The sequence below is a fragment of the Myodes glareolus genome, chromosome 19, assembly GCF_982192425.1.
Source record: "Myodes glareolus chromosome 19, mMyoGla1.1, whole genome shotgun sequence".
Lineage (NCBI taxonomy): Eukaryota > Metazoa > Chordata > Mammalia > Rodentia > Cricetidae > Myodes > Myodes glareolus.
Window position 1 is genome coordinate 9,157,008 of NC_142044.1, and position 13,194 is coordinate 9,170,201.

At 36.8% G+C, this 13,194-nt stretch overlaps 1 long non-coding RNA gene across 2 annotated transcripts in view; it reads right to left on the minus strand.

The window, feature by feature from the left end:
* Window positions 1-2,967: 2,967 nt before the first annotated feature.
* Window positions 2,968-13,194, minus strand: part of LOC125415217 (uncharacterized) — a 55,652-nt gene continuing 45,425 nt past the window's right edge. Inside the window, exons 1-3 of one of the 2 annotated variants that reach the window (XR_007236561.3) lie at window positions 11,583-12,857; window positions 6,307-6,463; window positions 2,968-3,609 (exon numbers count right to left, since the gene is read on the minus strand). This is a non-coding gene — a long non-coding RNA (uncharacterized LOC125415217). Of the gene's footprint in view, window positions 3,610-6,306; window positions 6,464-11,582; window positions 12,858-13,194 lie in introns of those variants that run through there. The other variant, XR_014998193.2, reaches the window with a different exon arrangement.

The following is a 13,194-nucleotide window of genomic DNA, read 5'->3' on the forward strand; positions in this document are numbered from 1 at the left end:
TTTGATTTTTTTCTAAAAAAAAAAAAATCTGTTTTCTTTCTGCTTTTGTTTTTTCTTTTAAACTGTTTTCTGAAGAGAGAAAAAAGGGGAGGTGTTCGGTACATGGAAGAGATGAGAGGAACTGGGAGGAGTTGGGGAATGGAAAACCATGATCCGAATATCTTATTTTCAAAGAAAGAAAGAATAAAGAAAAACAATAACCAAATTCATCTGCTATCATCTGGTCCCTGTACACTGTTCTCAACAAAATATCTCCACAGAAAATACAATGAATCTAGGCTGCTGCTCTGACAATATGATTAGCAGAGAGAGCCATTACTGAGGCAACACACATATGCTCACTGTGAGGCATCTACCTCCTACTCTTGAATATGGTGGAAAACACAGTAATTTAATCTCACTTGGTTGTGTTACTCATTCCACGCTAAGCTATCGCCTTCTGTGTTGTCACTCATTTTTTTAGCTAGACTAAATTGGTGAATTGTCATGAGCCCTTGCTGGAATGTTTCCAAAATTTTGTTAGTCATATATTTGCAGACCATCTTTCTAGAGTAAATTACTCTGAAAATTTAATGATTATTTTTGATTCTTGCATTTTTCAGTCCAAGAAGATGACTTCATTCCTGCATTTTGAAGACATTCCAACATATCTCTTTATGTTGGAATATTGATCCTGTTGTAGTATGAGTGACCCCCTCAAAATACATATATACCCCAAACATAAATATATACATATTTACATGTATACATATGACTATCCAAAATCAACTGAACACATATGTCAAATTCTGAAAACAAAGCTATCATAAATGAAATATAGAAGTAGGAATTTTCTCAGCACTCATTTTATCCCAAATGTATTCCTGGTGTTGGAATAGAAATTAGTCCTATTAAAAGATAGTAAATTATGCAGACATATCATATAGCAGCCAAGGAAAATCTACACAATGAAGAGAAAATGCATAAGACCATTGAGGATCTTGGCAACCAGAAGTTTTGTATTATAATTAAAAAACTTTACCATTATTCAGACCTAGTATAGTGTTTCAGCACTAATATGACTCAGATGGACTGCATCTGACTGTTATTCTTATTTTATAATCACTTTGACTTTAGAACATGTACATATATGTGTATACATATATACACATACCATTTATATATATGGGCCACAGCTAACTTTAAAATCACAAACACGAACACACACACACACACACACACACACACACACACACACACACACGGGTCTCCATGCAAGCTCAGCCCCAATATTAGCAAAGAAAAGCTGATGTAAAGGTATTGTAGAACAGAGGGCAAGTTTCGATAGCATTTAAGTCTCAAGCTAGAAAACATTAAGTACAGGGTCAATTCAAAGTTCTTATAGAGAATCATTAAGTTTGATCTAGTCTATAAGCGGCTGGTGCTTCCACTAATTCCAGTCACCTTGATCCTTTGAGTCATTACTCATAATGGGGACCCTGCTGTAGCATGAGAGGATCAATGCAAGCCCATCTCTGTTACTGGAATGTCTTACACTGGAGAAGTTGACATCTTCGTATGGAGGAGGTTAGTCACAACCATCTCTAAGTCAAGATGAAGACTATCAGGAAGCCAGACTAAGAACAATGAAAATGTGGAGAGATTAGAGAGCAGGGCAGCAGGAAGAGAAATGCTAGTGTATAAAAAGAAAAAAGGTGGAAAGGAAAAATCCTGCCAACACAGAATGACGGGAACAAGAAAGTAGAGAGACAAAAGGAAAATGTAATATGGCAGATGCCTTGTGTTTGAAAAATTAGGTAACCACATGTACTTTCAAATTAAGGCCGTGTTAAAGGCGAACCTGGAAAATATGTGGGCACTTTCCTGTATGGGTCTCTGCATGCACAAATCCATATTTCTCAATGAACTGAATTTAGAAGATCTATAAACTCAGATGAGAAAGGCTCTATTCTTACTTTCCTTATAGCCAGTCAAACCTAGAACTTCCCATAAAATGACCAACAAAGCTCACTTACACTAGTAAGCTTGGAGCATGTCATAGGTTAAAGTTATGTGTATTTTCATAACTATAACTGGCAGACACTGTAAATTGTCATTTACACTTACTAATTCCCTGGAATTATACTGGTTTCTACGTCTGCTTTTTTTATAGCTATATGAAATATGTCAAGAAACAACTCTATTACCATATCATAGATTTGTATATTAACATTTTTATATCTGTATTATTATTGACTTCTTTTGTGCTACGTGTGTTTTATCTCAAACATACAAAAATACATTTGGGAGCAAAAGTTCAGTTGCCTTTAGATTATTATCAATGTAAGGAAGACTTTCATGTTTATATGTTTTTTCTTTTGTAAGTACAACATGATCATTTTTAATAAAAAAGAAAAATTAAATAATATAGATGTGTGTGAGTAAAAAAAACAAATGTCTTTTGTTATTTGCACAGATTCATCTCTGTCAAGCTCATTTGTTATGAGATTTTCTAGATATATTTAAAATTTTATCAGATAAATTTACTTTAAGTATATAGACACAGGTAAACACAGACACAAGAAACATAAAATTCTACAGCCTAATAGGGCTGTCCACAGATTTACCTTATGTTTCATTACAGAGTTTTGGAAGACAGGGTTTCATATAGCTTAGGTGAGCCTTGAGCTCTCTAGATTTGAGTGCGGAAAACTGTGAAATCTCATCTGTCTTGCTCCTATCTGCAGAATGGCAGGATTCCAGGCATCCATAACCACACTCAGTTTATGTGGTGCTGGGAATCAAACACAGGGCTTTGTTCATGCTACGCAAGCAATCTGTCCACTATGCTACATCCCTTGACGTCTCATTATTTTTTCAACTGATGCCCAATACTTCCTAGTGTTGATATAATTACACAAATTGTTTAATTTATTTTCATTGTCAACGAAACAATAGGCATTTTTTCACATAGGTGATATCAAAATATTTTAAGATTCTTATGGCATAGGTACTAACTGATGCTCATAGATCTCAGTAGGGAAGTTATGAAGCTGTTATTTTCTGGACCACAGAGAAGTCCAACACAGAGAGCTAGAAGGCTGAGGTACAGAAAGAGACACCCAGGAAGCACAGTGCTGCAACTGTTTTAGTGGGCATAGAAATGTGGTAATTGCTCACATGCCTACAACTCTGCCAACTGGATACATTTAATGTCTGCTTGTATATGCATTTTTGGGCACTTCTGAATTTATCTGCTGCTGAGACTGCTCCAGTGCAATTGTTACTTCAATGGTAATTTGTATTGTTATATTTAATATTTATATCGTTATACAAAAATTACATCTGAATGTAATTTACATAATACTGTTATACTTAAATAAAAATTGCATTCCAAAAAATCACACTTCTTTATTTTCTGAGGAAATCATCAATGCTCTTTTCATGTTTCCCTGTGTGCAATTCATTATACCAAATATTAATCTTTTCTTATATGCTTACAGAAAAATTTATTGTTCTCTTTAATTTTGTAGTTGCAAAACTATGCTTGTCTTCTCACAGGTTTATATAATATTTTTTTTCTTCTGATGCCAGGAACTTGGAGTGCTTTGTCCATTTGCTACTGAGTTCCTAGGAATAAAAGAAAAGATGTATCTTTAAGACTTTATATTTTTCATTAACAGAAAGCCAGGCTCCTGCTACCATATTAGTCTTGTCCATTTTAACTCCATCTCTTTACTAGCTTTGAAGGATAAGCTTTCATTTCTGTGTGGCTAGACTGATCAGGCTTCCCCGCTTGGAATTCTAGCTATGTGGCACCTTTCAAAGCCTTTTCTATTGTAAGTTTATTAAAGACAGTTATCCAAGTTCCTTTTAGACTACTTTTATGGTTTAAATTTAATATTTTATCCATCTGGAATCTATTTTAGGGTAATGAGTTAGGTAAAATCTAGCTTAATTAGTTTCCAAATGGCTAGCCAGTCGTCAAAACACAATTTATTGACTAATGAGTGTTTCTTCAGTAGCTTGTACTGAATTCTCCAACAAGTTCAATGCTTTCTGACACGTGCCAGTGGTCTTATTTTTGTTTCAGTATGTGCTGTTTTAACTACTGGAACTTTGTAGGTATTTTATATTTAGCAATCCTATCTGTTTCTTATTTTTAATTTAGACCTTCCTTGATAATACAGTAGACACAATTGAAACAAAGGTTAAATCCATAGGTTAGAGGTAAATTAAATAACACTTAATCTTTTTAGAAAATAAATGTGTTTTCCTAAATATTGATATCTTCAGCTGAGTTTAATGTTTTTGGATTTTTTTCAAAAAGCTTGGTTCTGATTCTTAGCTTCTATTGATACTTACATTTTTTTCTTTGTATAAACTTAAACTACTTTTAAATATGAATGGAAAATCTATTTATTATTATGATTATTTTATTATTTATCTTTTAAACTAATAGTTGAGTTGTCATTGATGGTTTGCCTCTTTGAATCCTACTAGACAGATAACTATAATACTTGAAAATACTGCCTCCACATTTTATAGTACTGTATTTTTTCCATTTTCTTGCTTAATAATGTATTTTCCAAGGCAGGGAAAACATCAAAGTGTAAGGAAGAGGATAGGGGAGTTTTCTAGGGACCATATCATATTATGACTCTTACATAAAACAAAATGCTGAGTACTTTTTATCCAGGGGAACCAGTTTTGTGTGTAGTTTTCACCCTACAAATCATTAGGGAGTCATGTTCTCAAGGTGAGCATTCACCTTCTGCTCATAATTGCTTCAATAATTTTAAAGTAAAAATTGATAGTTGTGAACAGCTATAAATAACCAACCTAAAGGTACTCATTCAATCGTGTTTTTAAACACTTGTTTAGCTTCATTTTGCCAGTAACTTAAACCATGTGGAAAGGATGCATTTTTCTGTATATATACATTCTTCAAATTGCCTTAATGGCAAATGATAGCTCTGGGTATTTTTTTATTAATTTTTATACTTTCAGAGATAGAAAGATGATTTCTTTTTTACCAATGTAACGTGAAACAACAACAAAAACCATGTACCTTCTTAAAGCAATGACTGTTTTTTTTTAAAAAAAATAAAAAACCTGTGTTAAATAGTGTTTAAGCAGCAGAAACTTCATTGGATAGACCGCTGAGCATTCATCTCTGTTCCCTCCGCTGGAAGCTAAAGCGTCAGTGACAAGATACATCTATTAAAGACCATTTGTTGACTACTCTTGGGACCCTGGAGTTGAATCATGAATAGATTTCCAAATTCTCTGGACGTCTTTAGAGATCCACTTGTGAAACTGAAGACTGGCCTTCATACCATCTAAAAAAACACTCATTTAGTTTGCTGGCAGAGATGTTGTGAGGCAACCACAGGAGTGGATAAGAACAATACACAGAAAACATCTATTTAAGAGATCAATAATGTAATCTAATGGGGGTAAGAATGAGAGTACTGCAGGGTATGTGACTTTGAATAAAAACATTTATTTATATGACATAAAACTAGCCATTTTCTCTTTGATTAACTGGCATTGGGAGTTGTAGAGGGGAGAAGATGGGTGATGGGAATATGAGGGATTCAAAAGGTTAAGTTGGAGCAGGGATCGAGAGGGAGAGCAATGAAAGAGATATCATGATAGAGGGGGCCATAATGGGTTTTCGGAAAACCTGGTGCCAGGGAAGCTCCCAGGAATCCACAAGGATGAACCCAGCTAAGACTCCTAGCAATAGAGGAGAGGGTGCCTGAACTGGTCTTCCCCTGTAGTAAGATTGGTGACTACCCTGCCATCATAGAACTTTCACCCAGTAACGGAAGGAAGCAGGTGCAGAGGTTCACAGCCTTGACGCAGTGGGAAGGATCTTTGTCCTGCCTCAACTTGAAATGCCAGGCTTTGTTGACTCCCATGGGAGGCCTTACTCTTTCTGAGTAGTGGATGGGGGGATTAGAAAGGAAGCAGGGGGAGGGAACAGGAGGAGAAGAGAGGGGAAATTGTGATTGTATGTAAAATAAATTTTAAGAAATAAATAAAGAAGGAACCATTGTCCCGTGCTTATGTGTATAAGAGCTCTTTTCTGAGCTATTGCACACTTGGGCCTAGAGCATGGACAGAGATGAGATGAAAGATGTAGTATATGTTAGAAGGTAGATGAAGCCATGGTGGTAACGGCTTAAACAATATGTTTGATAGCTAGGCGATTCTACAACTTTCCCAGGCGAACACAGGGGGCTCTCATCTAACTTGGAGGTGCTACGGTATTTCCCTACCATTAGGGATGGACTGAGTTGGTAATATATTTATGCTTACTGTTTTGTTTTCACTGAAAATTTGATCTTCCTGCACAGGTTCCTGCTCCAGATGAGAAAAATGTCAGTGTCAAAATTTGTTGTGAGTGGTCAGTATTGATGCTTTAGGAATCTTGAATCCATTTGCAAACAGAAAGATTTTCATAAGGCCCAGGAACCTAGGAAGAGGAAAGAGAAACACATTAAGAAGTACCAAGTTGCAGTCTATATTTTGAGTGCTGCAAAGCTAACGGTGCAGACATAAATGGTGAGACAGCACCACGAAAAGCATTGTTCATGTTACTGATGCTGCAGACATTCAGATACTAGTATTTGAGCTATTAGCTCTAGAAATCTGAAAACAAGAGAGTGCAGGACAATTATTTATAATAGCTTTTAATACTCTGTCCACTGATGCCTAAGTAGATACATATTTTACCATTGTATGACCATGTTCATTTTATCAAATAAATATTGGGTTAAAGGTATAGGATTTTATAAATCTCAAAATTGCATAAAATTTCTAATAAAATGACATATTTGGAAAGCATCACACACACTTTATAGAAACCCAGATTTCAAGCATACTATGATGATTAAGACTGCTGGTTGAGTTGTTAATTCTGAATTTAATTATTTCCTGACTAATTATTTTAATACCTATTAGAAAAATAATAAGAAATAGACATCATGATCTTAAAAAATGAGTTCTAGAAAATTTTAGTCTCAATAGATTGTATTCCCTAACTTTAGTTCATGGGAATTTGAATAAGAAAACAGCAATTAAAATTGGAGTCTTTAAATGCAGGTACATTCCACCGAAGCGCCCAGTAATTATTTGGTTTATTCAGGGACTGCATTAAACTGTTTTTTGTTGTTGCTGTTGTTTTTGTTTTGTGACTCTGACAAAATATTCTTCGAAAGGAAAGTTTAGTTTGGCTGATATTTTCAGAAGTTTCAGTCTAAGCCTAGCTAGATCCTCTTCCTTGAGCCTTGGGTGAGTCTGCTTCCTTGAGTGGTAGAAGTGTGTGGTCAGAGTCTAATTAATTCATATTGGCAAGGACTCAGAGAGAGACAAGGGCAGATAGGAGATGAGGATAAGACGTAGTCACTAGGACATGGTGTCACTAGGACACAGGGCCACTAACCTTGACTTTGTTCACCGAGGCTTCAAGTTCTAGTTTTTCCTAGGTCCTCATCATGCTATGTTATCCTGAACCTGTGAAGGCACCAGGCCAATCCCCTCTGAATGATTGGACTCATCACTTTGAGACCAAAACATTATTACATGAACCTTTGGAAATGGTGTTTATGTCCAAACCATAACATTTTGCTTCATCGGAGAGAAATGCCAAGGTAGATATAAATGTCCTTATAATTTCCTAGGCAATTAAAATATTCATTTTAAACATGCTGATGAAAATCATCCCCTCATTCTTAGTACCAGAAAACTACTAGTAGTTTGTGGAATTAATCAGAGTGGTTTCAGTAATGAGACAGAAATTCAATGTAACTGATTTGGGGGGAAACTGGTAATTCATTATTGATACACAAAATTGTGGAGGATATAAAGATAATTCATGGAGTGAAGGAAACATTGAACTGCTACCAGGAATCTGTTCATTTCTTTGCTTTTAATTGATTTTTTCTTCCCCCACTCTTTAGCCTTTGCTTTGTTTATATAAAACAAAAAATTAAACAGAAAAATAAATGGTCCGTGCAGAACAGGGTAGTAAGTTACTGATGAGCAAGCCTCTCTGTCTTTAAATTCACATCGGTGCCTAGTGTCTTCGATCTACAAATCTTAAGTGCTAAGGTTGATCTTCTCTGGTTAAAGACTGAAATAGTTTAGGAAATCAGATGATTAGAATAAGCAGAAATTATGTGGGTAATTTTAAAACTCTATTAAAATTTCCATTTTTTTTAAAATGAAGCTTCTCTGAGCAGCAGAGGATTAGGGACTCCATCTGTAGTGGATCCAGACAGACTGACAAACTCAAAGAATGACATTACTACTTTTAGCTAAAAGAAGATGAATGAACACCTACTCACATTTATCTTGTCCCCAGCTCCACCAAAAAGGATGAGAAAGTGAATTTGCATTAAATAATAGACCCCAAAGAAGAGAAGACAGAGGAGAAAAAATTACCACAAGATTCTTGAAGCTGTTGAGCAGCTCATGAGGTGGTAATGATTTAGACAGCCTGAGAATGCTAAATCTCAAGCCAGCCGCAGTAATAATGAAGTTTATAGCCTCGTTAGCTTCATAGAATGCTAGACTGTGTGGAATTAGTAGCTTGAACGTGGAAATTATTGGCAGAAGGATATCTGAAAAGCAATGAGATGCTCAGCCTCTTCTCCATGCAGCTGGAAGATTGTGCCAATCCATGATAACAAAAACTTGAGGTTTATTGCTTCCCAAGGAAAATCCAACAGGGCTCTAAAAGGTTGTTCTGGAAAAATGGTTGTCCCTCAAAATGAGTATCAAATCCTGGAATTGGAAGCATACCAACAAAATATCATCAAGATACTCTATTGTGAAGACAATGGTTATTAACTACACCTCATGGTCAAATCTTCTTGCCAATGTTGGTCTCTGCCTTTTACTATGAGCAGCTTCTCAAGTTTACTGAAGGTGAGGGAGAAACAACGTCATGAGCACAGAGGAAAACAAAAGGCAAAAGGAAAAATGTAAGATACTGGTTGAAGTGGAGGCTATGCAATGGGGAAAAAAGATTGATAAACATTCATAGCCTGAAGAGATGTGAAGATCACGTAAACGGATAATAATCTAGAGTTCTTAGGAATTAATAATATAAGCAGGGGGGAGGAGTTAGGTGGGTAGGGCCATGGGATAGCAGTGGGAGGTGGGATCTATGTGATTAACCAACACTAAAGACTGTGGAAATGTCATAAGGAAGTGCAGTACTTCAGAAGCTTCCTAAAATATGTGCATATCCATGTATAAGAGGAATTTAGATGGAGTTCCCCTGTAGCAGAGGTACAATGCCTCCTCACCCCAGACATTTTGTACTTTCCCACAACACTTCCAGTTTTCACCATCTCCCATCCCATCCCTTCCCAAATTTATGTGCTCTGTTTAAAAAATATTATTTTTATGAACTCTCTGAAAAATTCATAGAATTTATTTTTATCTTATTTGCCTCGGTCATCTCCCTGTGTTATCCTAGATCTACCTCACTTCCTCACCTCCTAACTTCCTATCCTTTTTACTTTAATACAAGCTATGGGATATGTTGGTGTTACCTGTGTACTCATGGGTTTGACACCATCTTGGAGCAGGGTCAACATACCTGGGCCCTCACTCTTAAAGGGAACTAACTCTCCCTTCCCTGGAGGCCACCCGCTGTTGATCCCTCCTGAGTTAGGGGTAGAAGCTAGGGAAACAGCTCCCCAGGCTGGAATGTTGACTGACTTGGTCTTGCTCAGGCCTTGTGCAGGCACCTATAGCTGCCGGGAGTTCAGGGAGTCATATCCAGAAGGCATGCGTATAACTGAACATCACTAAGGGCTGGTCAAGGTGCAGGCCCACCCATCGTCATGGTCCTTGCTGCAGACTCTCTGCCAGATGTTCTGAGAAGTTGGTACAGCTGCAAAATTTCTCTCCGAAAGACAAACCATTCTTCTGCATGAGTTTCTTAGGTAAATTCCAATTTCTTGAGGTCTATTATTTTAATAGTTTGATAGTTTGAGAAGCCCAAATATCTCACTCGAGTATCTTCATTCTTGCCATGTAAGGTATGGGGTAGGTCTTTCCACCTCACTCAGATGTCTCTGAAAGCACCCTCATGCATGTGCAGAGATATCCTAGGTGATAGGGTTAATCAAGTATACAGAACTGATCTTAAATCCACTTCTTGTCGAGCTGAAGTCCAAATACATCACTAACATATCCTTTCTGTTCCCTAAATTAGCATGTTCATCTCATAAAGCAAAAATAAAAGACATTTTACACATCTCTAAAAGCCTCCAACATCTCATTAATTTCGAAATTATTCAGGATTTAAGTTCATAATCTTGTCCGAGTCTCAGAAAAACTCTTAACAGTAAGCCCGTAGCAAAGAAAAATGTTATATAATTTCTATACATGACATAGGATAAATATTCCCAACCCAAAATAAAGGAATGGGGACATTCCAACTTAAGACTGGAGCAAAGCAAGAAGAAAACCCCAGTAAGACAAACACCAAACCCCACAGCTCTATGTTGGTCATCTGAGACTTCGATGGTGGCCCTCACCTCAGGAGCCTGGGGAGCCGTGACTCTGCAGTTCTGCTCTCTGGAGCACACTGTGCCTACTTCTAGAGCAGCGCCACTTCCCCCTTGTGGTGTTTTCAGCTCGTACCTCACTGTCCCGCCATCTTCACCATGTGGAATCTCCACTGCAATTTAGGCTTCCCCAGCTCAAGGCAATGGCCTCTTAGGTTCCTTCGAAGGAATCTGTCCTTGCCTCACGTTGCCTGGCTTCAGCAGCTTTCTGGAACCTTGGTTAAATCTTCATCGTCCTTGCGCTCTTCCATTTTGTATGCATGTAAAATGAACACCGTGTAGAGCATGCCGTCCTGTTCTTCAGCAAGCTCAAGATGTAGTCTGGCCCCTTCGACCCGGCGGTAGTGTTGTCTTGGACTTATATGGTTGAGGATTTTGATAATGTTGTTGTTTTGCTTTTTAACTTTTCTAAGCCTTTGGAATTTCTAAAAACTAGAAAAACCCTTCAGTGAAATTTTTTTTTCAGTGTAGGTTCCTGTCAAATGAATTTGCATTTTCACAAATTGTAACTCTTGATAGGTCGAGTCTTATTCTCGGGACACCTTTTCTATTGTCCCATTGAACAGTAGGTTTTCTTTAACGATCCTGATCCTTTTAGAACCTACAGCCTCCTACGCCAAGAATGCCTTGTCAGCAGCTTTAAGCTTGTTCACATTCCTGTCTTCTGAAGACTGTACCGTTTCCATCTCTCTCCTCTCCATCAGCTGTTGTCTTTCACTAGTAGTCCTGGAGAACGTCAGAGACCTTGTGTCAGACTGAAACCTGAATGCTGTGATAGCTTGAATTTCCTCCAACAAATGGATTCCATTTCTTTTAAATGCCATTCAACTAAAGTGCTACAGGACATGGCCAGAATGAAGCAAGCCCATGTGAGAATGTACAGTAATGCCCTCCAGCACAGTTCTCAATAAGCATCCTTGTTCTGCTCTGAAACTCCACGAAACAAGCCTTCGACACCTGTACTATATTATCTGTCTGCTCTTCCAAACTCCCACAAGAAGTACTCACCAAATTCTCTTTCCATCCCAAGACTTTTCTAGACTTCGAGGTCAAGGTCTTCCGCATTCTTTTCTCCTGTGCCAGTTCCAAATCATTCCTTTCCCTAGCCAGGGGGAGTGCGATGGCAGAGAGCATGTAATGGGGCAAAGCTCCTCACGGGTACAAACAGAAGTGAGACAGATGGTCAGTGGAGAAAGGCGACTGCCACACAAGTGTGGTCACTGAAGTTTGATCCCTGCAGGCACCCCCATGTAAATGTGGAAGGAAAGAAACAACCCTATAAAGTTGTTCCCAGGCTCCCCTCCGCAATTGATAATTATAATTTAAACATTTTCTGGCCATGAAGCAAAAAGGAGCTAGAGTTACATAATCTCTTCCTAAGAGCATTTTTAATGATCTTGAACACCTCTTGCTGGACCCCATCATTGTTCTTAGCAAGCCTTTAACACATCGACTCCTGGTGGCCACTTAAGATCTAAATCGTAAGAAGAGAGAAGACAGATCAGGCTCACTTCAAATTTGTGTATTCTCCTGAATAGGAAAAGTGGCTTAACATATTATATGTAAATAAAAAATGAAACTATTTTAAAATGTCAGTATCTCTCAGTAATCAAGATGGTGTGAAAATTGCTAAAAGTTACTGTTCATGCTTAAAGAGGCTAATCTTTCAAATGGTTCTTTCCGCCGCACTTTCACGACGAAATTTCCATCTACATTCACAATCGTATTGCAAGCAATGTTTCTTTTTTCTGTTATAAAGAGAATTGAGTTTCCTAAGTGAAGTTCTATGAAGAATCTTTAAGCCAAAGCTAATAAAAGTTAGGCAATAAATATGTCATTTTATTATCAAAGGCCTGATGAAAGTATGAAACCTTAATACAAATGAGGCAGAAATTTAATGCCATTGGAAAGATTGGAATAAATATTGGACTTCGGAACTGAACCACTAAAGAGAACAATTACAGTTTTTAAATGAGATGTTGATGTTAAATTATTAGTTTGTTATGTGTCTAAAAGTCTATGCATGAATGGGTAACAAATGTGGATCTGCCTACCATATAAAATTTGATTTTCTCATAATGATCCATTCAAAGCACAGAAAAAGATCATTTTTATGCTGATTTATGTTTCCAAAGCATGCCATCTTCCCTCCTCACATTGGTGATAACTTCTGTTTTTATAGGGTAGGCGTTGAAAAAAGACAACTGAGTTTTACTTTCTTTTTCTAGTTATAATCAAAATGAAATCTATTGATTAAAAATGGTGATGACAAAGTTTACTTAGTGTTTTTAATTTTCTTAGTTTTCACTTAAATTGTATTTTGGATAATATATCATTTTATTTTTAATTAACTCATTTAATTAATAAATAAATCACATATATAATTTAATTATTGATATATATTACCTATATCACATATAACACACACACACACACACACACATACATGGAAAATACATGGAAAAGATTCTCTGTAGGTACTTACCCATACTTAGAGCTATTGAATATAGATCAGTGTTCCATCAAATTTTCATTAAAATTATATAGCAAAGGAACTAAAAGCTACTGATCAAAGAAGTACATTTTCCATTCAGATTTTCCTTTATGAAAGCAATAGTCC